The 27031-nt window shown below is 39.0% G+C and overlaps 1 protein-coding gene and 1 non-coding gene across 5 annotated transcripts in view; both read right to left on the reverse strand.

Annotated features, from left to right (window-relative positions):
- The window catches only part of ERC2 (ELKS/RAB6-interacting/CAST family member 2), a 943617-nt gene that overhangs the window by 732566 nt on the left and 184020 nt on the right, over window positions 1–27031 (reverse strand). The window lies entirely within an intron of this gene.
- LOC123814635 lies at window positions 1620–1691 on the reverse strand. Its single transcript, XR_006784968.1, has one exon. It is a non-coding gene; the product is annotated as a small nucleolar RNA SNORD72 (small nucleolar RNA).

Consider the following 27031-nt stretch of genomic DNA (forward strand, 5'->3'; position numbering starts at 1 on the left):
ATTTTGTGTATGATGACCACTTAGCAAATATTTGTAAGATAAATGAAAAAAAGTGGAAAGAATAAAATTTCTATACAAATGATCAAAAGACAAACAGCCTCTCCCTCACTACTCTGGCCCAACTTTCTCTCCCACATCAGAGTTTCTACAGAGTTGCAGTAAAAAGCACACACTCCAACACTAATTTTATATACATATCTACACACTCACCCCAGTCTAGTGAAGGGGGTCAATAAAGTATGACATACCCTAAACCCAGCTGCCAATTTTATAAATAAACTTTTATTTGAACAGAGTCATGATTTATATATTGTCTATGGCTGTCTCCATTATGCTATAATGACTGAACTGAGTAATTGCAGAGGCAAAATAGCCCAAAAGCTTAAAATAGTACAGGGCTGGTGAAATATTCCATTTAGTTTTTTCCATAAAATAAAAGATACATTTTTCACTTTCACCAATAACTTTATTGATTTGGATATTTTTTTTAAATTTTATTTATTTTTAGAGAGGGAAGGGAGGGAGATGAGAGAGAGAGAGAGGGGGAAAGAGAGAGAGATCAATGTGCGGTTGCTGGGGGTTCTGGCCTGCAACCCAGGAATGTACCCTGGCTGGGAATCGAACCTGGGACACTTTGGTTCCCAGCCCGTGCTCAATCCACTGAGCTACGCCAGCCAGGGCTGATTTGGATATTTTGAATACATTGGTTATCTCCTGCTATTCGCTTCTAGTGGGAAGACACCAGGGGTGCTGCTAAACATCTTCCAATGCATAAGACAGACCCACAGCAAAGAATTATTTGGCCAAAATGTCAATAGTACAAAGAAACTTTGCAAACCACATTTGACATATTCAATCAGTCACAGCACCTTCTCCATATACTCCACAAATCTTTTTTTGCATTTCAGTTGTGTTTTTACCTTTCTTGAAATAATAAAGCATAATATACTGAAAATGTTGCTTATTTTCTTTCATCTTCAACATTAAAATGGCTGCACAAAAATTCACCAATTTTGAGGGGTTTTTTTTCAGTGAACAGTGGTATGAAGCTGTCCCAATAGAATCTAACAAAACTGTTTCCAAAGAAGTTAAAGACAACTAAGCATTACTAGAGCTATCATGCAGAAAAAAACTTAACGAACTTTTTGGTCAATCCAATATTAATTATCTGGCTCTTTAAGAAAAAGTTGGCCAACCATACACTAGAACATGAGGCCCTAAACAGCAGATGCCACATTATAAACTGGTCTTACTCTCCCAGCAGTATCTGACACCAAGTTAAAAGCAGATAATGAATGGCTAGCAGTAGATTTTAGTAATCTAAGAACACCACATTTCTAAATCAAACTGAAAGGTCTTCTGACACACATACCTTTTCACACTTATCTTTATTCAAACTAATTTCCATTTCTAAAAGACTCTTTGTACTCCATTTTACCTTTCTTTTAAGATTTAGCATATAAATCAGTTCCACACAAGCTGCATGACTAATGCAGAGATTAACTCCATCTATCTTCCTTATTAAATTCATTAAATAGATGCTTTACAGAAAAAAAGACTAACTTCATCTATCTTTCTGATTAAATTCATTGAATAGATGCTTTTAAAAAATAAACAGATTTTAACAAGTTAAATGCTGAATTCAACATTGAATTCATATGTTCAGACTTTTTTTACATCACTCATTGAATAGATACTTGAGGACCTTCAATTGTCTTTCACACAACAGACTACATAACAAAGAAGCATTAGCCACCTAAGAGTAATTCAAACATCAATCATTTCCCAGTTAGACATGCTCTTTGTGTTACTCTAGGTAAGGAGCTACCAAATAGAATTTGGCACAGTCCCCATCCTCACAGGGTCAGTCCACTTAGACTTTAATCTCCTTAGACTCATTTCAAAGTAAACACATAGTAAACAGCTTGATAGTAAACAGACCTCAAGTTGACGATTAGAGGAAGATTCACTAAGTTATTCAATCAGGACTTTCAGGTATTTGCTGTGTGCAAAGGCCCTAGGGCAGATGGGAAGATGTACAGTCCTCGTTCCTTGAGCTGTGTACAATACAGAGACAAGGGTATTTTGACCAGCTCTAACAAAAGGCAAACTATAGAAAAATGCAGGCCTTTGTGTTCCTGAAAAGAAAGGGATTCATTTTGAAAGGACTGAGGGTTGAAGAAGAAAAAAATGAAGATCTGATGAAGGAGGTTTTGGGGTGGATTTTAAAAGAGAAGATGAATTTGGGGTGGATTTTAAAAAGGAAAAAGGAAACCTTTCTGGGTGAGGGAGGAATGAAGGCACAAATATGGGTGCATCTGTACATGCAACAAGGGAAGATATTAATATACAGTCATCAAATGTACCTTACCTGTGCTGTGCCTGCCCAATATATCTGGGAGCAAGAGAAATACTGTGTAAAGACAAAAAATGGCCTCTAAAGTTGATTTCATATTGTCATCACTCTGGTCTAAGGAAAGCCCTCTGTGGGTGAGGAATATGGTAATTTTTTTTAATTTTTTTTTTCAATGTACGGTTGCTACGGGTCATGGCCTGCAACCCAGACATGTACCCTGGCTGGGAATCGAACTTGCGACACTTTGGTTCGCAGCCCACACTCAATCCACTGAGCTATGCCAGCCAGGGCGGAATATGGTAATTTTTAAAAAATCTATATGGTAAATTAAATGTGTGTATATTTAATATATTTTAAGTTCTGCTCATATTTTAGAGCACTGAAGATGATTTTAACACTAGTCTTCAAAACCAATTGTTTTTATAGCAAAGTACAGAGCAAAATGTGAATTCAACTCACTATGAAAAGTACTACTGCTCATTCTCAACTGCTTGAACTCTATCACTTTAAGCAACACAGAAGGCACCCAGTGTACATTAGCGTAACAGCCAATGTACTGCTAGCTGTGGATCAGAGGTTAATCCCAAATGATCCTAACTTAATACTCTATTCAGTTTGCCAGCCTGTATTTGTGTGTGTTAAAGAAGACACACCTTTAGTTTTATTTAAGAAGGAACAAAAGTTCCTCCACTCCTTAAATGCTTCTTTATAATCTGTCTTGGGAAGTGTCAGGAAGAACATACATTTCAGCAATTTAATCCCCAAACACTAGCAGCCCCAAGACTTTCTCAACCATGTTCCACCAACTCTTAGGTCCTAGGTAGGCTGTTTCCTAAAAGCAAGCTTCTTTTGCCTTTCCTGAGTGATATTTCTTCCCTAGTCATCACAGTAAATCTATTCCTCAGGTGAAATACTTATCCTCCTGACTTGCCTTCCCATGATATACTAGAGTAATTTAATATTTAAACATCATTTAAATATTTAACAAAATAAACAAAAATATTTTCTTGGCTGACTTATCTTCACTTGGCATGTACTTATTAAGCTCTAAACTAGGGCTTCTCACCCTTGACACATTGACAGTAGAGACCAAAGAATTATTTCTTGCAGGGGCTGTCCTGTACATTGTATAATGTTTAGCAGCACCAGCAAGGCACAGAGTCCCCAAAATAGACATGACTATTTTAAAAAGAGATGAGATCCTTGCTTGTAAGAAATATGAAACTTCGCCCTGGCTGGCGTAGCTCAGTGGATTGAGCGCAGGCTTGCGAACCAAAGTGTCGCAGGTTCGATTCCCAGCCAGGGTACATTCCTGGGTTGCAGGCCATAACCCCCAGCAACTGCACATTGATGTTTCTCTCTCTCTCTCTCTATCTTCCTCCCTTCCCTCTCCAAAAATAAATAAATAAAATCTTTAAAAAAAAAAAAGAAATATGAAACTTCATGGGTGAGGCCAAAGCTCCAGAAATGAAACAATTTAGAAAGCATGTCACACAGCAATAACTTCAACTAATGGTAAGGAGAACCCACCCTGATTGCATCAAAACTTAGAATTAAATTTTTAAAAATTTAAAACCATTTTTAAAAGCAAGTAATCAAGTGGTAAATAAAATGTGGATTAACAGTACTTAATAAGTTTATGTAATGGATGTCAAAATGACCTCAAATTCACCTGTCAATTTGTTTATAATGAATACAATTTTCTGTTATGGTTGAAAGTTATTTGTGCTCTTTAATAGGACAAACATTTCCCTTATACTCCAGTGTGATCTATAATTTGCTTAGCAAATCATTTCCAAAGGCAAACTTTCACGCAGCCCATACAAACTGATACAAATTTTAATGAGTGGGTTATCAATTAATTAAACTTTTGCTTGAGAAATAATTGACCTCACAACTATTAAAGCTGATCAGGAATAATAGGGGCAGGGAGAAGGGTTCTCAGTCAGCTCTCTCTTCCTAGTAGAATAACCTGGGCCTCATTTCCAGTGATCTGATTTATTTAACCTGTGGTGGGACTTGCTGTCTGCACTTGGAAATTCTCTGGATTGTTCTAATGAGCCCCAGGGCTGAGAACAACTGGATTAAAGGAATGTCAGAGCAAACTGGGCATCAGGAACACTTGAGCAAACCCCACTGCAGACTGTAGGCTCTTGAACCCCAGAGTCAATCAACTCTCCTACCAGCTCCTACTCTGAAACCTTAAGCAGATTACTTCTCTCTGATCTTTGGCTTCTTCATCTGTAAAATGAAGATCTTCAGTTGAGTAAATGAGAAAACTCATGTAAAGCCTAGCATACTGACTAGAGGTGCTCAGTATATTTTAGTCATTACTATAGACTTTCCAGAAGAGGTGACTTTAGAGTTGAGTCTTGGTCTTGATGATAAAAATAAACCTATGTGCCTCTGTCCAATAATTTTTCATTCCTACCAATTAATTTCTTTTAAAAAGTGTTGGGGGAAGTCACAAAATTCAATGATATGTTGTGTGGACTTTCTGTTTACAATTAACATGCAAATTAAAGAACAAACTGCATTTGCCAATCAGGCATCCAAAATCCAACTGATGTGTTATACTTTGCCACTTGAATCTTTGAGGTCCCTGAACTATTCCAAGAGCCACCCTACCCTTTTCAACAATTATACAAATGTTTGCAGCAGCCCCAACTGCTAAGGCAAAAGTATGTTTTCATCTACCTGCTTCCTTGCAATAATTAATCCTGCAAACACAATAAAGTAAATTCCAGGCAGAGCTGAATTTTTTACAGTATTAGTTATGAACCCCTAAAATGATTTATAATGGAAATTCTGAAACGTCCTTCATTCACTATGGAGGATATTGGTCTTAGGCCCAATGACAGAACATGTGTTCACAGGCGCACACAACTGTGTGTATGCAATATGCATACACAGAAAAGGGTTCCTTTCACTTAACTCAAATTTATTCAGAACAGTTTTATGTTATTTATTTTCATGAGTTTTAGACAAGATCTTTTTTAGCACATTACAGAGGCCTGGAGGGGCTTTCTGCATAAAAGACAAAGCCAAGCACTGTTAATGCGAAGTATAGTAACTCAGTGTGTTGAGAAATACGGCCAAACATATTTGAATATGAAACCATCAGGCCAAGAAATCTTGGTGTCTAGAGCTGAGAGCAAAATTGGCAGTTGAGTTCTCTTTATCAGGAGATTTCTTGCTACCTTGTGGCCTCCTGGCCTAGCCTGACTCAACCTAACAAAGATTCATACTCATGTTCCACAAAACATTTAGGATGGAACATTTCAAATCATTCATGTGATGGTAAAACACAAGTCATGAAAGAGCAGATCAACAGTCTGTGCTGGGCCTCTATGTGACATTACTTAACCTTAATCCTTCTAACACTCAGTTTGTTCATCTGAAAATGCCATAGAAATAGCATCCATTGCACTTCGCTCTCCCTCTTGAGCACACCCACGGGTTCTGCCTTCCCCTCCATCTCCCCCCAGGCACTTTGTCTTTACCTTTCTCTCTCTCTCCTAAGCTCCAAGGGCCCTTCTGTCACCTCTGTAACTTGTTCACTTCATCTACCTCTGTGATTTTCTAAATAAACTCTTGCTTATAGTTTGGGAAAAAAATTAGAAAGAAAGAAATAGCATCTATCCCCAACAGGTTGCTGTGAAGATTAAATGAGCTAATACATGTGAAATGCTTCGGCACAATGCCTGGAACAATAAGTGTTCAATACATATTAACTATGATTATTACTATCTGTTTTATCTGATATTTCCATTATAAACCACACTCACAAAATCTGCATCAAATTTCTTAAACAGATATTCTAACACAAACTGTTTTACAGTCTACCATGCTAAAAATCTAAGGCTCCACGATGAACTAACTACAAACGAGGGCCAATGCAGTGCTGACCACTATGGAGGAAAAAGCAAACACACAAGCACAACAATTGAAGCAAGAGATAAGGGAGGATCTGACAGCCATGCTGAGAAAATCACAATGCAGACAACCTACCTTTAGAAAGTATGAGAATTTTAATGTCCATGGGTTGCTATTTGAGGTTTGTAAAAGATCTTTTCCTGGAATAAGATTAACAGGACTTACAAAGAATTTACCTTCAAAAGACAGTATTGAAAGAGCAAGATGAGCCTCCAGGCACAGAGTTTGGCTTCTCACCCTAGCCCCCACCCCACCGTGTGCACACACACACACACTTCAGGTAATTCAGGAAGCTGTACAGGAAGCCTCCTCATTATATTTTTAAAAGCTCCCTTTCCATCATTAAAAAGGCACACATTTCTAATAGGTAAACATCCTTCAGTTGAACAACCTCGAAGTATGACTATTCCTAAGTAAAGTTGCCTTTATTTTCCAAAACTCCTGGGCACACTTAAACCAACGTGTGAAATTCCATGAACTCCAGGCAGGAGGTAAGGGGGTGCTAAAGTGTTTAAGCTTACAACAGTGAGACCCAGTGAAGGACAGACTAACTGACTAACCCACAGAACAGGAACATCTTAATGTGTAATAGCAAATTATTTTTAATAAAGAACCAATCAAAAATTTACTAGAACATGAAGGAAACTTTAAGAGACCACTTTACACAGCCTGCTGGAGAGTGAGACCTTCTGAAAGTACACACCACCTAAACATAATAATATTTCAGTGATCCCTAACAAAATTATACATTTGTAAGAGCTGAAGACACTGCTTACCCATCATAGGAACTAGGGAAATTTCCCAGGTACCACCGGATTCTCTCAAAGTCTCTCAGTTCAATGTTTCAAGTTGATCAGTAGAACAACCCAAATGTGTAATTAAATTTTGTCTGGCTAGTCTCATGTAAAACATTAAAAAATAAGATACACTGGCATTGTTCACATAGTTGGGTTTTTTTTTAAATAGCTATTGTGAGAAAAATTAATATACTACTTCAATCTTGGCTGATATTTATCCCTATCGTTGATACAACTGTTTTATTTTTAAATGGCTTGTAAAATGTTAACAGAATGGCCTTCAAATCAGTTTAATAACTGATCTGCTCTTTCCCAGTGCATGGGAAAAGCAATGTTCAAAAATGTCCAAGAGAAGCCAATCAAAACTAAAAAGCAAATCTCATTCAAGGGTGCCATCTAGTGGGCAAATCAGGTGGCTGTAACGTTGCTAAGCAACATTTGGATGGTATGTTTAAAACCCCCGGATGTTGGAATTTGGAAAAAACTTTGTTTAGTGTTTCCCAAAATATGTTCCCTGCTAACAGGATTCTGTCATCAAATATATTTAAGACATGCTGGTTGAAACACTGTGGAAAATACATCTTTACTGAGAAATTCTCGCAGCCTAGAATATGCTCACGCACTTTGGGAATCTCCAAAGCGGGGTGCGCCATTTCTCATGTGTATTTGATCAGGGCAACTCTTTACTTGTGGGTGCCTCTCAACTCCTCACAGAGCATGAGAGTTTCTCAGAACAATGTTTAGGAGATGCTCATCTAATCCAACTGCTGCCTCCACATGAAGTAATTTGTCCTGATTCCCAGCACTGTTTGTCAAGACCCACTGCCTGCTGGTGTAGCTTTGTAAACTGGAGGCTGACTGGAGTTGACCTGAGGAAGGCCAACCACAGGACACTTCCTTTGTCTCTTTTCTCTAGCATTAAAGTTGTATCGTAGCATCCTATTGCACTTAGATTAAACATTGATTGAAAACTAAAAATAATATCCCTCTTTCAAGTTGTGACGATTATTAATTTTTTTAATCTGGCTACAAATTTATCTTCTTGTTACATATCAACATGGATAGCAGTTCAGCCCTATAAATTTTGTTAATTTTAAAGTTATATTTTTGCAGGAAAACAACTTAACTGTTGGAAAGTTATTTGTGACGCCTCTCATACATGTTCCATTTGAGTGTTAAGCTTGAAGGACAACCATGATACCTAACTGCAATTTTGCAAATCAAAAATCAAAGAAGTATAAACTAAAATAATAAGCTTGAAGAAAGGCAGGTCTTAGATACCTTCCCTACCTACCCTAATACCAGAAAAATATTACATAGTATAATAACAATGGCATTATTGTACAAAAGCAGTTTCCAAAGCTATTGCTACAAATTACCCTAAAAATTAAAATATACTTTCATTTGGCTGTGTTTACGGGCATCCCAAGGAACCTATGAAGCACCAGACACACAGCTCCTTTCAGAGAACTTTGTTCAGGTGGTGCTGGCTAAGTGACCCCAGGCTCCACACCCTCTAGGGACAGCCCTGCCATAACCAACTCTCCTGATTCTTGACTCAGTGTTCGTCACTGCTATACCTTCTGAGCTGGCTCCACAGCCCCTTCTCTTCAGTCTCTAAAGACTGAAAATTGGGATAATAATAACTTCAATAAAGGTTAGAGAATAAATGCAATTAATAAAGTACCTTATTACTTTTTAAATTGTTTTGATGGTTATATAATATTCTGTCACTGCCAGTTTCATATTTGGAAATGTTTAAGATTTACCTTATTTAAAAGAGCTTTCTCGACCCCTGGCTGGCGTAGCTCAATGGAATGAGGGTGAGCTGCGAACCAAAGCATCGCAGGTTCGATTCCCAGTCAGGGCACATGCCTGGGTTACAGGCCATGTCTCCAGTGGGGGCCACGTGAGAGGCAACCACACATTGATGTTTCTCTCTCTTTCTCCCTCCCTTCCTCTCTCCAAAAATAAATAAATAAAATCTTAAAAAAAAAAGAACTATAAAGATGTTTGATTTGTAAAAAAAAAAAAAAAGAGAGAGAGAGAGAGAAAGATTTCCCTTAGTTAAAAAAAAACTGGAGTTTTTTCTTATTTAAAAAGAAGGAAAACTGTTCTCAATATGTGGGCACAAATTTTTTTCTGCAGTAAGACTTATCTCCAAAGGATAGATTCCAGATGTAGTATTACAGAATCCAAGGTTGAGTCATTTAGAGTGACTAGTTTTTTCCCAATTATGGTTGTCCCAATTATACCATATACAAGATTTCTTATCCCTCAATGATAGAAGAGAGGCTTGAAAGAGAACTGCAGACATACAGATCATTCTCAGTGCCGTCCAGGTCAAACAGGCACCGCCGCTGAAAGGTGCTCAGGAAGTGCTCAGGTGTTTGCTGTATAATTCAGACTTTACTGTAAAGAACCACCTCCCATGTGTAAGATGCAAATTCTAAAAATTCCCAAAACTCTAAGACCATACATTTTCAAAAGAACTTGTGCTTCTAGTAGGTGAAAAAAAAATCTCTTAATTAGGACCCCATACCTCAAAGTGTTAACAAGAGATGTACCACCTATTTATAGGATTGGTGCCTTAATCAGATTAACAGAGACCCAAGTACAAAGTGGAAGCTGGACAAAAGTATTGTCAGTTAGACAGGATAGGTTAGGAGAGGGTTGGCGTCGGAGTTCGAAACTGACACTGCTTTGTACCAGAGAGCTGGCTGTGAGTTTTTTAGATCTACTATGGAAGGCTATGTGCTTATTCTACTCATGGATTTCAGCGGCATGATGGGATGTTGTGAGGTGACTCTAAGAGGCATGAACTGATTTGAAATACTTTCTTGGCCCCTCCCATTTCACCCCTTACCCCCACTATACTTAGTCCAATAGTTATCTTTCCTCAGTTAACTAAACCATACATTTTTTTTTACTTCTAAAACTCTTTTGTTTTCTGAGTATTTTCTGATAGGATCCACAAATATTTCCAAAGGCTTAGCTCTGAGTTAGAATGCACAGCACATCAGGGATAACTAATTCACTGAGATGAGCCTCAGCTCTGATTTATTTCTCTTTCCTTATCTTGCTCGGAATAAGGTTCCCAACATAACAAGTGGTCAGCTCACATTGCCACACAATTGAGCCATAATTCACTCAAGTATTTTCTGTGCTTTTATCATGTATAGGTTCCATGCTAGGTGCTTAGAATCCAAAATGGATGTTAAATTGATTAACTCCAGCCTCACTCATTTACCAGTTGTGTGACCTTGGCTAAGTAAGCTAATTCCTCTGAACTTTAGTTTCTTCAACCATGAAGTATGGAATAACAATGGTACCTAAGAAAATATTTAATTATACATACTTCTCAAATTAAGTGAAATAATATACATGATAAACATGCTTTCCAACACTGTTAAATATTCAAAAAGTGTAGCTTAGTAACCAATATGAAAAATATTAGAAGCACAATTAATTTAGCTGATTCTGGTTAAAAGTTATCAAGGCAATTCTTAACAGAGAATGGGAAAAATAGAACCTTATATTTGATGTTCAAATATATAATGTTCCATCTCTATAACTGAATATCAATGTGGCCTACAAATTCCTAATTTCAACCCTTAGTGGAGATTAAAGTACAAGTGACTAAACCTTGGCAGTTAGAAGTAACTCAGTCACCACTAGTTAAACATTAGTCTTCTAAGATTCTTTTCTTTCCCCATCTTTTCATTTACCCCTGACTTCCTGACACTGGGAAAGCAGCCTCTGGGGCACACTTGCTATCCATAGGTAGTGTCAGAGTAGTTGGTGCCACCTGGATTTCTGTCATCAACTAATGATGGACTCCAACAAGGTCCACTGAGTCCTTCTGCTGCCCACCCAGATCTCCCCAGTCTACCAACTCTCTCAGCATCTGCCATAGCTTCCCTTGAGGACTCAAGACCTCTCGGCTGCTTTTCCCATGTCACACTGGGTCTTGAGTTCTATATGGCTATCCTCAGCCACCACCCATTCACTCAAGAGGCCAGTTGAGTGCACATAATGTAGTCCCCCTGGGCTGTTCTGGGAAGCAAGCTCAGTTGTCCCACTGCTCTAGATTCCTCCAGAATTATCTTGGGAGAATTCTAGATCTGAGAAGACCATATCTAGTTCTCTCTATCCTCTCATGTAATGTGGCAGGGTACAGAGGATCTTTTCCCAGGCACCCACTGGCTTACCAACTTCAACCACATCCCCTTTGAAAAAACTGGGCCAATATGCTCAAATACTTAATGGCTATAAGCTTTTGAAGTGCTTAATTAACTAGTTTCCATATCTGTATAACAGGGATAGTAAGTATCCATCTTAGAGAGACACTATGAAGATTAAATGAGATAATATATGTCAAACCTCTAGAATGAAGTAAGTGCTACCCACTTCCACCCCTTCTAGGTGTTCCCTTCTAGATGACCTTCTGGTCACTGCATTTGTGTGTATAAATTGTGCTTGTTCCAGTAACAAATTCTGTCCTCCCTGATCCTGAAAAGTCATTTGCAAATATGGGTCCCAAGTTTCTCCTCATAAAAATTGGCAAAATCTTGCAATTCTTTTGACATATGATATGCCTTAATGCATCATGTTTCAAAGTCTTCATCAAGCATGGCAAGCCTGATAACCACCTGCAGTTCAGGTGACTTAACCTAAAGTAAATCAAATAGCCTCATCCTTACCCTCCCAATCCTAAGGTTTTATTTCCCACCCCAAGTTACTCTTACAGCTCACATTTAGATTTTCACTTCAGTTACAAAAGTCAAAATACTTGAAGAAATTAGGTAAGAGGCCATTTTCAATGACATCAACTTCAAGGGCAAATTAATGTGTTGATGCTTTAAGAATTAAAACCAAAACATGGCACATTTTACTTTTCAGCCATTACCTTGTATATCTAAACTTCACCTTTCAACAACTCTAGTCATATCTTCCTTTTTAAATCTGATGACACCACAGAAAGTTAGCATCTTTGCCCACAAAAAGAGAAAATGGGCTGCCAGAGACCTAAAAGCAATTTCCAGCAAGTCATTAATTACAGGGGTCCATCTCACTTTTCAAATTCCCATCTAGGACATTTTTTCAAGCTGGAGACATCATGTCAAGGTAACAACCACTTGGGCTAACAATGAAGATGTGTAATTAGACATCCTCAGAGAGACCCTCTCTGTTCTGAATGCCTTCCTGTATTTTCAGATCAGTAGCTTTAACAGTACTTTTCAAATAACACAATCTTTCTTTCTTCTTCACAAGTCATATGCAGAAGCCCAACAAAGCACGTAGGGCAGCCAAACTGCTCTGGACGGAACAGGACCAGGGCTCATATGCCTTCACTTGCCTTCTAGGTCTCACCCCATAGCCTGCCTCCAGGACTCTAGGACCCCTCAGTGCTGCCTCGAAGGATCTAAACTAGGGGTTGGCAAACATGTTCTGTCAAGAGCCAGATGATATGCATTTTCAGCTTTGCAGGCCATGTGGTGTCTGTTGGCACTACTCAGCTCTGCCATTGTAACATGAAAGTAGCCAGAGATAATACATAGACAAATGCTTGTGCCAGTCTTCCAATAAAACTTCATGTAATGAAACAAGTAACCAGCTAAATTTAGTCCAGGGGCTATAGTTTGCTGACCCGGAATTAACTAGTGATGCATCTTTTTATTGTCTCTTGGTTTGCATCACACTCAAGATGGAGAAGCAGAATATCTCTGCAGCACCAGAAACTCTACTTTGTACATCTAACTTTGATTTATTTTCATTTTACCCACAATCTTTACTAATGTCATTAAAACATAGAAATTGCATCTCATTCATTCACCAGGTGGCTGATTAGGACCTTAAAACTATATCTTACTCCATAAATTATGATTACGTCAAATGTAATCTTTCACACACAGTGAATTTTAATTCTTGGTAGATGGATGTTTACTGCAGTTCTACAGATTGGTCCCACTCCTTCTAAAAAACTATATTTCATAAGTACCACATAAAATTAGGTTTTGCCCTTCCTCTCTCGTGTGTAAATAGCTGATACTATGAAACACAGGTCAGAGTCAAAGGAGGTTCATTGTAAAAAGCGTTATGCCAGAGTTCCTGGGAATGCAACAGGTACAGGGGGAAACTTGGGTTGTACAGTAATCTTCTATATAATATCCTAGACATTGCTCAGTATGTTATATGCTATTTGCATATTGACATTATGCATTTATTATATGATATATGATATGACATGACATGACATGACATGACATGACATGATATGATATGAAACACCATTCTAACAACAACCAGGCAGAATTCCTGCTCTACAGAGTATGAACCAGGAGGCCCTGAAGCTATATTTGTTCCATGTGGTCATTCCCAGCAAACCAGGCCTGGTTGGAGCAAGGATAAAAACTGTCCCAAACAAGACCTTCTCCCAGGTTCCAGATGGATCTATCAAAGGTAAATTCAAGAGCTTTGGGTTGGCTAATTTTACCACATGAACCAAGATGCCCCACAGGTAAGCCTGTGCTCAAAGGAACTGGAACATTCTGGCAGCCATGGGGTTCCAAGGCCAGCAGCATCCAGCAATTGAATTCCACAAGCTACCCTCTCAGTAAAGACTCCTTTTCTAATTGTGCTAGCTAGTCTTTCTTACAACCAGAGTCTCAACTTCCACATACACTGCCCTGCTCCAATTCTCACTTCCCCTTTCTAGCCATACCTCTCAGTCTTCTCCAGAGAGAAAGCAAATTTGTTCCATCTGTTTGGTCTGCAACTGGGGAAAACAAGCTCTATGAGAATGTTGTGGGGGACCCTCAGGAAATCACTCCTCTCCCATAAGTCCTGGGACTCTCTGCCACTGCCAAACACTTTCTTATGGGAAGCAGATGAGACTAACAGACTTTCCATAAAAGTTTTGTGAAAAGCTTACCAAATAAGGTAAAAGAAGATTGAATGAGATGTCACCAAGGCCCTTCACTTCTGCACCAAGTGACACAAAAACAGGAGAACATGGCCCCCATGCCCCACCCGCAGAATGACAATGTGCAGTGGCTCCCAGAGGCTTGGCTGCAACCTCAAGCAGCCCTCTGTCATCGCCCTGTAGTTGTGTGAGCCAAACCAGCTCTCTCTGGGTCCAGGCACTGCCAACACAGTTGAAGCATCCTCCTTCCAGGCAAACCAAAAATGGCAGACCCAGAATTTGGCTCTGGCCATCATACTATGGAGCCTGCATCATTAACCACATGTTCTCTCTCCACTCTGATCAGGTCACCTTCGGCCATCCCTGTCCAGTCCATCCCACACCCCACTCAAGATCAATGTTCCTTAGGGACATATTTATTACAAACACTTCTTGCTCAATTTCAGCAGTAGAATCCTGGTCCCAGGCCAATCGCAGGATGCTATTTTGATTATGTACCACTCTTTCATGAAACCCTTAAGTGGCCTCCCAAAGCTCTAGAATAAAGTCTGGACTGCTCACCAGGGTCTACCATATCTCAAAATATCTCTCCAATGCTCCTCTTCAGCCTCATGACAACCCCTCTATTTTTTGTCCACTCCGTTATAAGTATACTAGTCCTATGCTGTCCAGTATATTCATCACCAGCCAGGTGTAACTAATTAACTCAGTCCCTTCTTTGCACCAGCCACATTTAAGTTCCCAAAGTCACCTATAACTATGGCTACCATATTGGATAGCACAGCTCTAGACTTTCCTTACTTCTCATTATGAGCTCAGCTCTCTACTCCCTTTGCCTCTACTATGTCCCCACCCTCCCTTTCCCTTCCTTGAATTTCTTTGACCCTTCAAGTCTCAACTTACATACCACTGAGCAGGAAAGCTGCTTTTGCCCCCTATGACTAAAGTAAGTAACTCTATTAAACACCCCCAGGCATATGTAATAATTAAAATGACTTAACTATATACAATCTGTTGTTTCCCATAAGGACTGGCCCTATCTTATGAAAAGCTGTATCTACAGTGCCTGGTGAGTGGTTAATATAGACTTCTTGAGATCTGCCCCCTTTCAAATGCTACTTCCTACACTTAAGAGCTTCCCAACGCTTAATGGAAATCGTTCATTCTTTTCACCTTTCATAGACTTTGTTTGACAGCACTGCTCTTCAAGTGTCTCTTCCTCCTGCCCCCTGTTGTATAACTTGAAGGGCAGGGACCATGTCATCCCAGCACCTAGCACCATGGCTGGCACACTTTTTGCACTGAGTAACGGTGAGTTGGGAGGAACCACTGAATCTCAGAGAACCTCAGACAGAGCCATCAAGTGACAACAGAGCTGGGATGAGTAACAAGGATAATGCAGGATAGGAACTTCAAAAGAAAATTATCTGAATAGCAACAGATTAAAGAGGCTACTGGGAAATCTGAAGAAGCTCTCCAGCATATTTTTGGCAAAATGACACTTTTTAAAAAATGGTAGTGCAAAGGTCAAACATTGAATGGCATGCTAGCTGTCAATTTTATTAGAAACATTCAGCCCAAATAAAATTGATACTGGAGTTTCATTACTTACTGTTTTTAAAAATTAGCACAAGGTATACTTCTCACCTACATTTTGTTAAATGTAAGATTTAGAAACTTATTTCATATTTAATTACATTTGCAAGATGAACATCCAATCTAAACTTCCTAACTTTACTCTGATTATTTACACAAATTTTGGTCCTCAATTTTGTTCTTAATTTGATCCCAATGCCCTCACTTAAGGAATACCTCCTTCATAGGAATACGGCCTAATTACCTGTAACAAAGTAACATTTCAAAGATTGTCTCTTCTTTGGTCTTGCATTTATACTACAGAAGTTATAACTTTAGCTGTCTCATAGCCACAAGCTAATTCCCCTAAAAAGAACTATCCTCTACTACTCACATGAAGACTGACCAGAGAAGGCATTTTCAGAGTAGGAGGATGCACAGTAACAACAAGAGAAATACAACAATACTAGCTTATTTCCACTCATTTTATGTCCTTGTAGGTAGAAGAGGCTGAAAGGACATAACGAGTCATTCTCAGGTTACATAATTTTCAAAATAGTAACAAGTTCAAAGTAATTTTTATTTTTAGTCTATTCAGTCATATTTGGATTGACTCACAAATGCAAAATAGGAGATGTGTAATATAAATATTTGTTCTAGCCCCCTACACAAATATAGAAAGTAAAGGTTTGAGAAATTTTCAGTAGGCCAGAATAATATACAGAATAATATATACTATATATTAATATAATATACTAATTATATTGATAATAATATATTAATAATTATATGCCAATAACCTAGTGTTGTATGATATATGATAATTTCTTGGTTGATATTATTAATTAATAATATTAATATTCTGCAGAATTATAATAATTATTCTGCAGAATAATTAATGCACAATAATATTTTGTGCATTAGTTTGTAATACACAAACCTTTCATTGATCTTATATTAATCCAAACTAGTATAAATGAGTTGTCTTTCCCACTTAATCAAAAGGAAGTCTAATTATTTTAAAATTTCAATCAAACATTGAAAGATCAAAACAGATAGGCTGGAAGTTTGATAAACTTAACTTTCATGGTCTAATTTAACCTGCTGTGTGGCTTCTCCAAATTTGGTAACTTAATGTGATGCCATTCCTATTTTCTAGTTACATCTGGCTTGGTTGAGGTTAAAGACATAAACAGGAGGCTAAATAATAAAAGGTTTTTTTAAATTCCAGAATCTATCATTAAGAGAAAAAAGAGGAAATGCCATAAATACTAGTACTTTGGCTAACATTATAAACATACAAAAACTGAACAGCTTAAATAAAATTCTGTTACATGTTCAGATATTAGAAAGTGTATTGGAAAAGAACTGAGAGTTCCCATCAACATTTTGACTAAAAAGAAGTGAAGACAGCCTAACATTCTGAAGCCTGAGATCCTTCCTGGTACTGATCTCAATTTCTTCACAAGCTATATTTCACTAGTGTCACAACTGAACAGAGGTATCTGAACACACTACATTTATCTAGGAGTCCTACCTTTGATAATCAAGTTCTACACAAAGATACATTCAATTTACTCATAGATGAATCTGCTCAGACCCTAGTTACTTTACACAATTCTAACAATTATGGCAATCTGACTCCCCATCTGTAGAAATTAGCAGTAAAATTATGAAATGTGAGAAGAGTACTAGCAACACCAATATCATCAACAGTGACAGGTAATCTCTAGCATCATAGAACAAACCAAAAAAAAAGAAAAAACAACCCAAAGGTAGACATTAAAGGAGATAATCTGAACCCACTTAGGAGAGAGGCAACTAACCTTGTTTTCCCAAGACCATGGAAATACACCCAACCCCTTCACTGGAAAGAATAATAGACACTTCTATTCTTGAACCTGAGCTATGAAGAAATTATTCCAATCTGCTGAGGACACAATCTGTGTAGGAAAGCCAGGAAGTATTCAAAAAGCTGTAATTTATAAAGATTTTCCTCTAAGTGGTTAATCATTTTTGAAAGTGTTGACATGTAAAGAGCAAGGCTCCAGTCACTAGGGGAGTTGTCTTAGAAGGAAAAGTTCTCCTCTCCCACACCATCAGTTGATGAAGCACTGACTACGGACACTCTGCCTTGGGAGCTGTTCCAAGGACAGCATTCCACAGACAGCTATAACAACAAACAGCAGATGTCCTGAAGAGGCACAGATATCTCCTCTCCACACCCAAATGGTTTGAGAAGGAAAAAACAGACCAAGAAAAACAAAAAAACAAAAACAAAAAACATGCAACCAGATAGGCAAATGATTTATATATTTTTTTAAATCTAAGTTTCCAATGAGTACACTAGACCCCCTAAAATTTAAGACAAATCATTCTCATTTTTACAAAATAGTAATCAAATAAACTGCTTGTACAATTGGCAGGCCCGTAGGCAGATCTTCCAACATGAGATAATCAAGCCTAAAAGAATTTCCTTGAAGGAGTAGACACTTCCAAGTAGCAAATTTCCATTTTAAAATCAGCATATTTATGCTATTTTCTCTAGTACAATAATATGGGTGGTTGTTAAATATTAAATTCTAGTTTCTAAACTCTTGTGAGGGAGGAAAACAGTTCACATTCAGGGTGGGGTCCTGTGAGGGTAAGAACCGCATATCCCCCTATCCCACCGGCACCAAATTACTGGAATCCATCTACTGAGAGAAAGACAGAACTGAGACATCTGGCTGAAATGCAACCATAGTGGCCAAGTAAGTGTGTCCCCACCATCACGGCAGGCTCTTTATGCATTTATTTATAACTTCGTCACCTGCTTCTAGAGAAACCCTGAGGATTCTGCCTGATGAGCTGCAGACCTAACTTGTACTCTCTTTATATCCTGAAAAAGTTTAATAGAAAAACCACAAATTCATCCAAACTCTCCAGAATACACATAACAATAGCAAGGAGGATGAAGCAATTGGTGTTCCCACCTTCTCCTTCCTTACCTTGTCCCCACCACAGCATGCAGCAGTGGGGTGACAAACTCCTCCTGGTTTGCTCAGCACTTCTCCAGTTTTTAAACTGGAAATCCTGTGTCCTAGGACTGACTCCCTTACTACCATAACTGGGACAGCTAGTCATCCTAACACAGAACAGTGACATTCACACATCTGTGTGGGCAGTGCCCAGAGATGTGGTTATGTACAACCACTCGTCTTTTTAGCTTACGGAAACATAACTGTGAGTGGAAATCTGTTAGCCAGACTTGGGTTCAAATCCCATTTCCTCCACTTCCCAACAGTATAATGTTCACCTCTCTAAGCCTCAGTTTCTACATCTATGAGATAAAGGTAACAACAGGAACTTTCTCCAGAAATTATATGAGAATTAAGTGAGATCATGGACCCAAAGTAAACTTTCTATTATGTAATCTACCTAATCTTGCACCTATTATTTCTATCATCATTATATTATAATCATATATAATTCAGTTTTAATACATTATTTGTGAATTTCATGACCACTATTAAGAACAAATTGTTTCCCCCACATCCCATAACTTGTGCTTATAGTTGAGAAACCTAGCACTAACAGCCGTGAAAATGACATCACCACAAAAAAAATCTAGGGGAGAGTCTTCTTTGCAAACCAGTAAAAATGACCAATGTGGGCGCATCCAAACCCAAGAAACACAAAATTTTACCATCTGAAAAATAAAGTTGAGTTCCCTGTCTAGCTCCCTGTCAGTAATTGCACTCTCTCTTTCCTGCTCTGCCCATCTAGAAGAGCATCTGTTGTCTGCATCATCAATGCTGCTGCACCTAGACAGGCTGAGTAGAAACAGACATTTTCCCCTCCTCAGTAACTATTCAGATACAATTCCAGGTAAAACTGCAGGCTATCTCTAGAAAGAAATGGAGATAAAGTAGAATAACTACAAGACCATGTATGACATGTGGCAACCCAAGGGTATGATGTATGACCAAGTTGTATGTTCACATGACCAATACTAAGTTACATGAATAGCCCTCCAATCCAAGAAGCAAAGTGCTGAAAAAGAATGTACTCAAGATGCAGTCTCATGTAGGAAATGGGTATTGTCCCATCTCTCAGTACAATGATGGTCCTTCACATCAGCTGATCATCAACCAACCTAAGCCAATGAGATTCTTTGTATATCCTAACTACTGTTTGCTGGACTTAATGTTGGTAAACCTCTTCTGCCACATTTCTTAAATTATTTCCGGTTCACTTGGGAAAGATGGCAACATACACACAACCACTAGCAATAGTTTTAAGATGAAAGTGATAGTGGAGGACACCACTTCAATGGAAGATTTTTTTCATATTCATCAAATGTGCAAATTAAGTAAATTGTACCTTCCTAAGGCTCCTGGGCACATTCTGACTTCAAGAATAATGATTTGTACAGTTTTGCATACTAGAGTAGAAGCTCCCAAAGAAAGGAAAGATGGTGGGTCTACAACCAGTCCACATGGTATCCTTGTGCAAATTAGAAAAGGAAGCCCCTTCCTCAAGACACTTTACCTCCATCTGCCAGAACACTGTTGCTATATAGTGATTTCATTAGGACAAGGACTGTGTTGCCACCTTCTGACAAACTGTCATGATATTTATGCAAATCTGTTATGTCCTCAATATACCTGGTGCTCCCACAGGTGTGCAGTACCCAGCCTACACAACTGAACATTGGTCTTGGACAATGTCCCTTCATACATTGCTTTGTGAGTATGTGATTACATGTGTGTGCATGCCTATTTCATACATTATTTTAAAATGAATTATGCAAAAGCATTCCTGGCCAAAAGCATGAGATCAGCTATTCTTGATATATCAGGATGAGAAATTTAAAAATACAGGCTTTTATGTGAAGGCAATGTCATAGTAGGAGAAAGAGAAAAGGGGGAAATTTTGGAATCCTGGGACAGTTTATTCCAAGGCAGGGATATTTATCCTTATTTTACACAACTAAAAATTCTACTAATAGTCATAAAAATAATTGCCCCATCTCAAAATCCACTTGCTATAGGACAGGAATAAAGTTTGCTAGTGTGAACTTCTTCCTTAAATAGTTTTACATTTAGCTGCCATCAATTTCACCTTTCCCACCTTTAGAATCTGGCTTCTAAATGAGACCTTTAAGAGTTCACAAGGACCAGGATAATGGGTTTTCCAGAAATGGGATCCCAGCTTTCCAAGCATTGGGAAGGCCAGACCACAAGAGCCACAGCTCAAAGAAAGTAGATAATTCAAAAATAAAAATTCGTAAACAAGCAGATTTTTTATGGCCCTCTGTACTTGCGGAGCACTGATCCAGACACATTGTTTTTCCTCCACATCTTATATCATCACTACAAGTAACCGTGAGTGCAGCAGGGCCAAGTAAAACAGTTTTCTAAAGAGAGGAAAGCAAACCAGCCCATTTGAGATTCTAATAAGAGCCAGGTGTTCTTTTTGCTGATTCAGCTGGATCTCACCCTTTTTACTCTCACAACACAAAAGGTTTTCTTAGTCCCATTTTACAGAGGAAGAAACTGAGTCTCAGAGAGGTTAAACACCTTGATGAGGTCACACAGCTCTTAGTTAAGCCATGTTTGGCTCCAAAGCTCATGCCCTTCTGCTACACAACACTGCCCTGGGCAGAGCTTAGTACTTCTCAAACCTTCATGTGCTCACAGGTTTCCCACAAATCTTATCACAGTGCAGATTCTCATTCCAGGGGCTAGGGACAAAGCCTGAGGTGCTACATATCTAATGAGTTCCTGGAAAATACAGACGACCTGATGTTTGTTGGACCACACTTTGAGTAGTAAGGCTTTTGGCCAGTGGTTCTCAGATAGGGAAGGTTTCCCACCCCCTGCCCCACAGGGACATCTTGTAATATCAGGAGGCATTTCTAATTGACACAGCTACTGGTGGTGATGCTACTGGATGTTGTAGATGAAGGTCAGTGGTGTTACTAAACATCCTACAACACACAGGGTGGGTGCCCACCCTGAACAATGAATTATCTAGCCCAGAATGTTGACAGTGATACAGTAAAGAAACTCTGCTTTGCAGGTTCCAAGTCCATTTAAACTTCTTCCAAAGCTGCTGTAATTTTACAAACTTGCACTAGGCTCTATTCTCCTAAAAGACCAATAGAAAATTTGGTGCCACACTACCAATGGCTAGAGTACGATAAAGTTTAATTTCCTCACAAATATCCTGCCATTGTACTGAAGAAAATCAAATTGGCTGATTACACAGAAGGGTTTCACAAACTGTCCAAGTTTCCATGAGGTCTTTGTTTCTTCACGCTGGAGGTCACAAATGAAAAGGCAAAGGATAAGATTATTTTTAGATGCAAATTTTATAATTTCCTGTCCTTGCAGTTCAAACATCCACCCCTTTGATAAGGATCACATGAAGCCATCTTTTATTATTTAGCATTAACTATTGCAACCATCCATCAATAACATGCTGGGATATTGCAGTGATTCTCACCCAGATCCACCCAGTAAAGAAACCAGTCATTCATTTGAGTCTTTAACGTTCATAGTCCCAAAAGAAACAAGTTCAATTACAGTGTTTTTCACTGAAGTAACCATGCATTACAGCATTAAGAGAAACTTCAAATATAGTTTGATTATAGTATATACTTTAGGAAGACTACATGTGAATACAATTTGGGCAGTAAATTAAGGTTTGGTTAAAATTAGATAGCTTTTGGGAGAGTCTAAGAAGAAACATTGTATATGCTAATGTGTCTGACCCCCAGGCTATACCCATCCTTCTGTCTTTCCGACCTTATTTATCAATGGACTTCTCCTCATCCCTGGGGACCTAGCCCAGAGGTCCCACCTTCACATAACCCCCAGGACAAGGGCTCTTGTCACCTCAATGTCCCCCTGAAAACAGAGGTTAGAGTTGAAGGCTCTCCATAAAATGACTGAGTGAATGAATGAATGGATTCTCTTGCCCTTGAACACTCCCTCCTCCCTTCACGTTTCCTTCTCAGTTTTTTTTTTTTCACTGCTTCCCTTCCTCCTTCTTTGTCCTAAACACAGATATTCCCCAGCTCTATCTTTGGGTCCTTCTCTCTTTGTGAAGCTCTAAACCCTACCTCTTACAAACAGTTCCCAAATCTACATTTCTAGCCTACTTTTCTGCCCTGAAATACAAACCTGTGTTTTTGAATGTGAAGCTCATCTTCCCCTCCCCAAACCTGCCTCCCTCATAACTATCACAGGTGTTATCAAAAACCTTATCACCCATGCCACCAAATCTGGCTTCTTTCTGGTATCTCCATCCTCCTCATCTTTTATATTCTTAGCTGCCATACACCACGGTTCCTATTTCAAAGCATCACATTCTATTCCTTTCCGAGTCAGTTCCTGCTGTTATTACCTCAATTCTGCCTCATGACTGGTTTCCTAGCTTCAAAACTAGCTCCTATTTGATGGGCACAGAATTAAGGAGACCAGTATGGGAGCCAGTTGTGGAGAAAGTCTAGGCTGTAACTGCCCCATGATAAGCCCTCATGACCCCAAATGCTGGTCCTCTGGACCCCATCTCCAGCTCTCCCACACACAAAGGAGGCAATGCAGCCTCATGGCTTGGAACACAGGCCCTGAGGCCACCCTCATTGTATCTCCCTGTAAGGCTTTGGGCAGAGTGATCTACTTTCCCTGTGACCCAGTTTCTTCATCTGTAACAAGGGGGGATTAATCCACTTCATAACATTCTGAAGAAATTAGAGTGAAACTGGGGTAATAGAGAGAAGGTCACTCTTGAGTTTGCATAATTCAGTACAAACACCTGTGCCCCAACAACTGCCCTATAAAATGGCACCAGACGAGGTTTGATTCTGTAGAGAAATCTATATTTTGTAAAGGAAGCATGGACTTGCTTTACAAGGAGACCAATTGATGTGAAGGCAACTATTGCTTACCCCTTCCTCACCTTTCGTCAAAGAAACATAAATGATATTTGTTGAGCCAAGACCTGTGCAAAGTGCTCTGTATAGGCCATTTCATATGAGACTAGACTAGAGTATCAACTCATGGAGATGAATGAAAAGGTTTTGTAGGAGGCAAAGAAAACTGCTGATTAAAATTATATTAGGCCAGAAGTCTCCTATAGATTTCACTAACATCTCTAGGTCTCTTGCAAAACCTCAGAACTGCTACTTGGAATATAACAACAAAGACAAACCCATTAAACAATGCAGATGACCTGGCTGGTGTAGCTCAGTGGATTGAGCTCGGGCTGGGAACCAAAGCATCCCAGGTTCGATTCCCAGCCAGGGTACATGCCTGGGTTGCAGGCCATAAGCCCCAGCAACTGCACATTGAAGTTTCTCTCTCTCTCTCTCTCTCTATCGCCCTCCCTTCCCTCTCTAAAAATAAATAAATAAAATCTTTTAAAAAAAAACAATGCAGATGAAAACACCAGAGGAAGAAAATGACTGAGGTTCAAAATAAAAGAAAAAAGAATGAACATATTAGGAAAAAGAATAAGATTTTAAATGAAGCCATAATATAAACCAGATGAGAAACCTAAATAGAACAGAAAAGATTCAAAGAAAACAAATCAGAGAGGGGAGGAAATGAGTGGGGAAAAATGGCTAGAAGTTATTTTGACTTTCTACAAAACAGTAGATGATACAACGATTCTCATTTCTGAGGTCAAGTCCCCTGTGTGGTCTTAGGCAAATTACTTAGCTGCCCTGATTAAGTCAGGGGACGATGTCAGCACCTACACCTCACACAGTTGCTCTTAGGAGTATCTTAGTGCAGCACTCAGCTCCATGACTGCACCAGATTTATGCTAAAAACAGCAACCTGCCAGGACCTCCCAATATGAGGCCCCATGAAGCTTTCTGTATCTGTCTGATAACCCTCAGACAGACCTTGCCTGTCACACAGATTTTGGGGGAGGCTGCTGTGATTTCAGGAAATATGGTCATTTTGGACAATTCTCCTTGAGTCCTTTATGCAAGAAGTAGCACATTTATGTCTGTAAAGCAACAAAGCAAAAAGACAGCATGAAAAGATAACCTCAGCCTAGAAAAGGGGGGGAAATAATGAGTTCTTCAAAAAGATTTCACAACCTCTGGAAAATCCTGTGTCATCACATGTCAGAAGTCTCCATGCAGCATGAGCATCCTCAAGTCGCCGCTAAATTCCCACAATCTCTGTACCTATAACAGTTGCTTGAGAAGATATCTTAAGGATACCCACTGATGTTAGCACTGGGCAGGTTTTTAAGTTATATCAAGTTTCCAGTGTGTAACTGGCAAGGATCCAGTCATTGCACAGCATCCTATTCTGTCTTTTAAAGCAATGAAAGCCTGAGTCCTTAAAATTGTCTAAGTCCCGACATAGGTCATAAAAGTAGTACCATAGAGACCTTTGGCAGGAACACTGCTGGGTATCATAAAGGTACAGCAGAATATCTACATTGTTATTTCTACTGCCTATGGTGCAATCAGGTTTTGCCTCTTCCTTCCTATATGAACTCTGCCAGAATGACAAATATCTCCCCTGCCCTTTAAAAGAAATGCACCTTGCAACACACTATTTAGATGGAATGGAAAATGCAATTCTTTAAAGAAGAGCATGTCTAAACCAGGATTATTTCCAGCACACTAAAATGTGCACACAGGCGGCAACGGAGTTCTCGATTCCAGAATCAAGTAATTAAATTGAAAGAGGTATTTTTTTAGTAACTATTTAGAATAATGTGTTTGATACTGACCAAGAAATATTTTAAGTGGTACTAATAAACTCAAAAGAAATTAAGAATAGAGCAGCAGCTAATCTCCATGAACAGGTTTCTGAGTGGGGGTATGTTGAATGGTGATAAAGCATTTCCTGCACACAGGACTGCTGGCCTCAGGGTGTGGCATGTGAAGAACACAGAAACTCTGCCACCCATTGTAGATTCTCTCAGAGAAGAGAACTTTCCTCCATTAATAACTTTTAAAAACATGCACTAATTCATGCTGGCAGTTCAAATCCTCCCATCAAATTACATTAGATGATCAGGCTGAGTTCAAAGACATATGCAGGTTAGAGAAAAACTCATGCACAAAATCCTACAGTCTGAAGTTAAAGTGTGAGAGTCAAGAAAAGAGGGTAAAACTAGAGGACTTGGTTAAGTGGGTCAAAAAATAAAGGTTTCAATTGCATAAAAAGCCAAATATGAGGTTTTTTAGAGTGATATGCATAAATGCTTGCTGCTATTTATACACACAAATATTTGCCTTTACTTTAGATTTAGTGGGACTCTGCCTGAGGCAAGATTTTTTTAAGAGTAATAATAAAAATATTTAATGGTACTTATAGCAAAGCATGTGTGGTCATGATGTTTTAAAGGGGAGAAAGAAAAGGTAATTCTGAACATCTGTACTACATTTCCACATGATAAAACCACCACACTCCAAAATTATTCTGAAGTTTGGTGGTGCTAGGGGGTGGGGCAGAGTGGAGCAATTCATGTAGAGAAATGTTTATTTAAAAAACAGAAAAGGAGAAAGGACAGAAAACTGTACTTGAACAATGATTAAAATAAATTAAAAAAAAACAGAAAAGGAGAAACAAAGGCCATTTAGGGAAAGCAGGGACAACAACCTTTATTGTAAAATAAAACTGCCAATTAATAGTGAGAGTTGGATAGTCAAAAAGTGAGGTTTATGTGTCTTCTTGGATCCATAATTATTATCTCCATAAATACTCCTGAGAATTAAATCTTTATTTTCACAAAATCTCAACTTTCCCAAGTGGCACCTCAGATCAAATCACTACCCCCTAGCCCCTCCCTTAGATTTCTTTTCGAGGGCTTTTTTCGCTCTCAGCCCCACATTTTCTGAGAGGGAAGGAGTAAGGTAGTTGAAGCAGCTTCTCTCTCAATCCTGCCCCCTCTATTTCTCTCTCCCTCTCTCTCATGTACACACACACACAGACACACACATATACACACACTCTCCCCACTTCTGTTTTCTTTTCAGGCTCAAACCCCTACTGTTCCTCAGCACATCTGTTTCCTAGTTCAATCCCCTGCAGTCAGTCTTTGGGTCAAGGAGTATCATGATCTGGGCTGCCCTTCCTCAGTAAAATGGTTTCAAGAAGGTGGGGCTGGGAATCACTCCATTTGCCACAGCCACAAGAAGGATGTGTCAATCACTCTACACCAGCAGCTCACAAGCCTGGCGATTTTGTCACCTAGGGGATATTATGCAATGTCTAGACACATTTTGGTTGTCACCAGTAGGAGAAGGAAAAAGGCACTATGTGCTTCTAGTGAGTAGAGGGCTGGAATGCTGCTCAATATCCTACAAAGCACAGGGCAGCTCCCACAACAAAGAATTATCCTGACCCAAATGTCAAGTGCTAAGATTGAGGAACTCTGGAGTAGAGCAAGGAAGCAAAATCCCAATAATGGGCAGGTTCT

Source organism: Phyllostomus hastatus, unplaced genomic scaffold, assembly GCF_019186645.2.
Source record: "Phyllostomus hastatus isolate PE091 unplaced genomic scaffold, TTU_PhHast_1.1 phas_contig_16, whole genome shotgun sequence".
Lineage (NCBI taxonomy): Eukaryota > Metazoa > Chordata > Mammalia > Chiroptera > Phyllostomidae > Phyllostomus > Phyllostomus hastatus.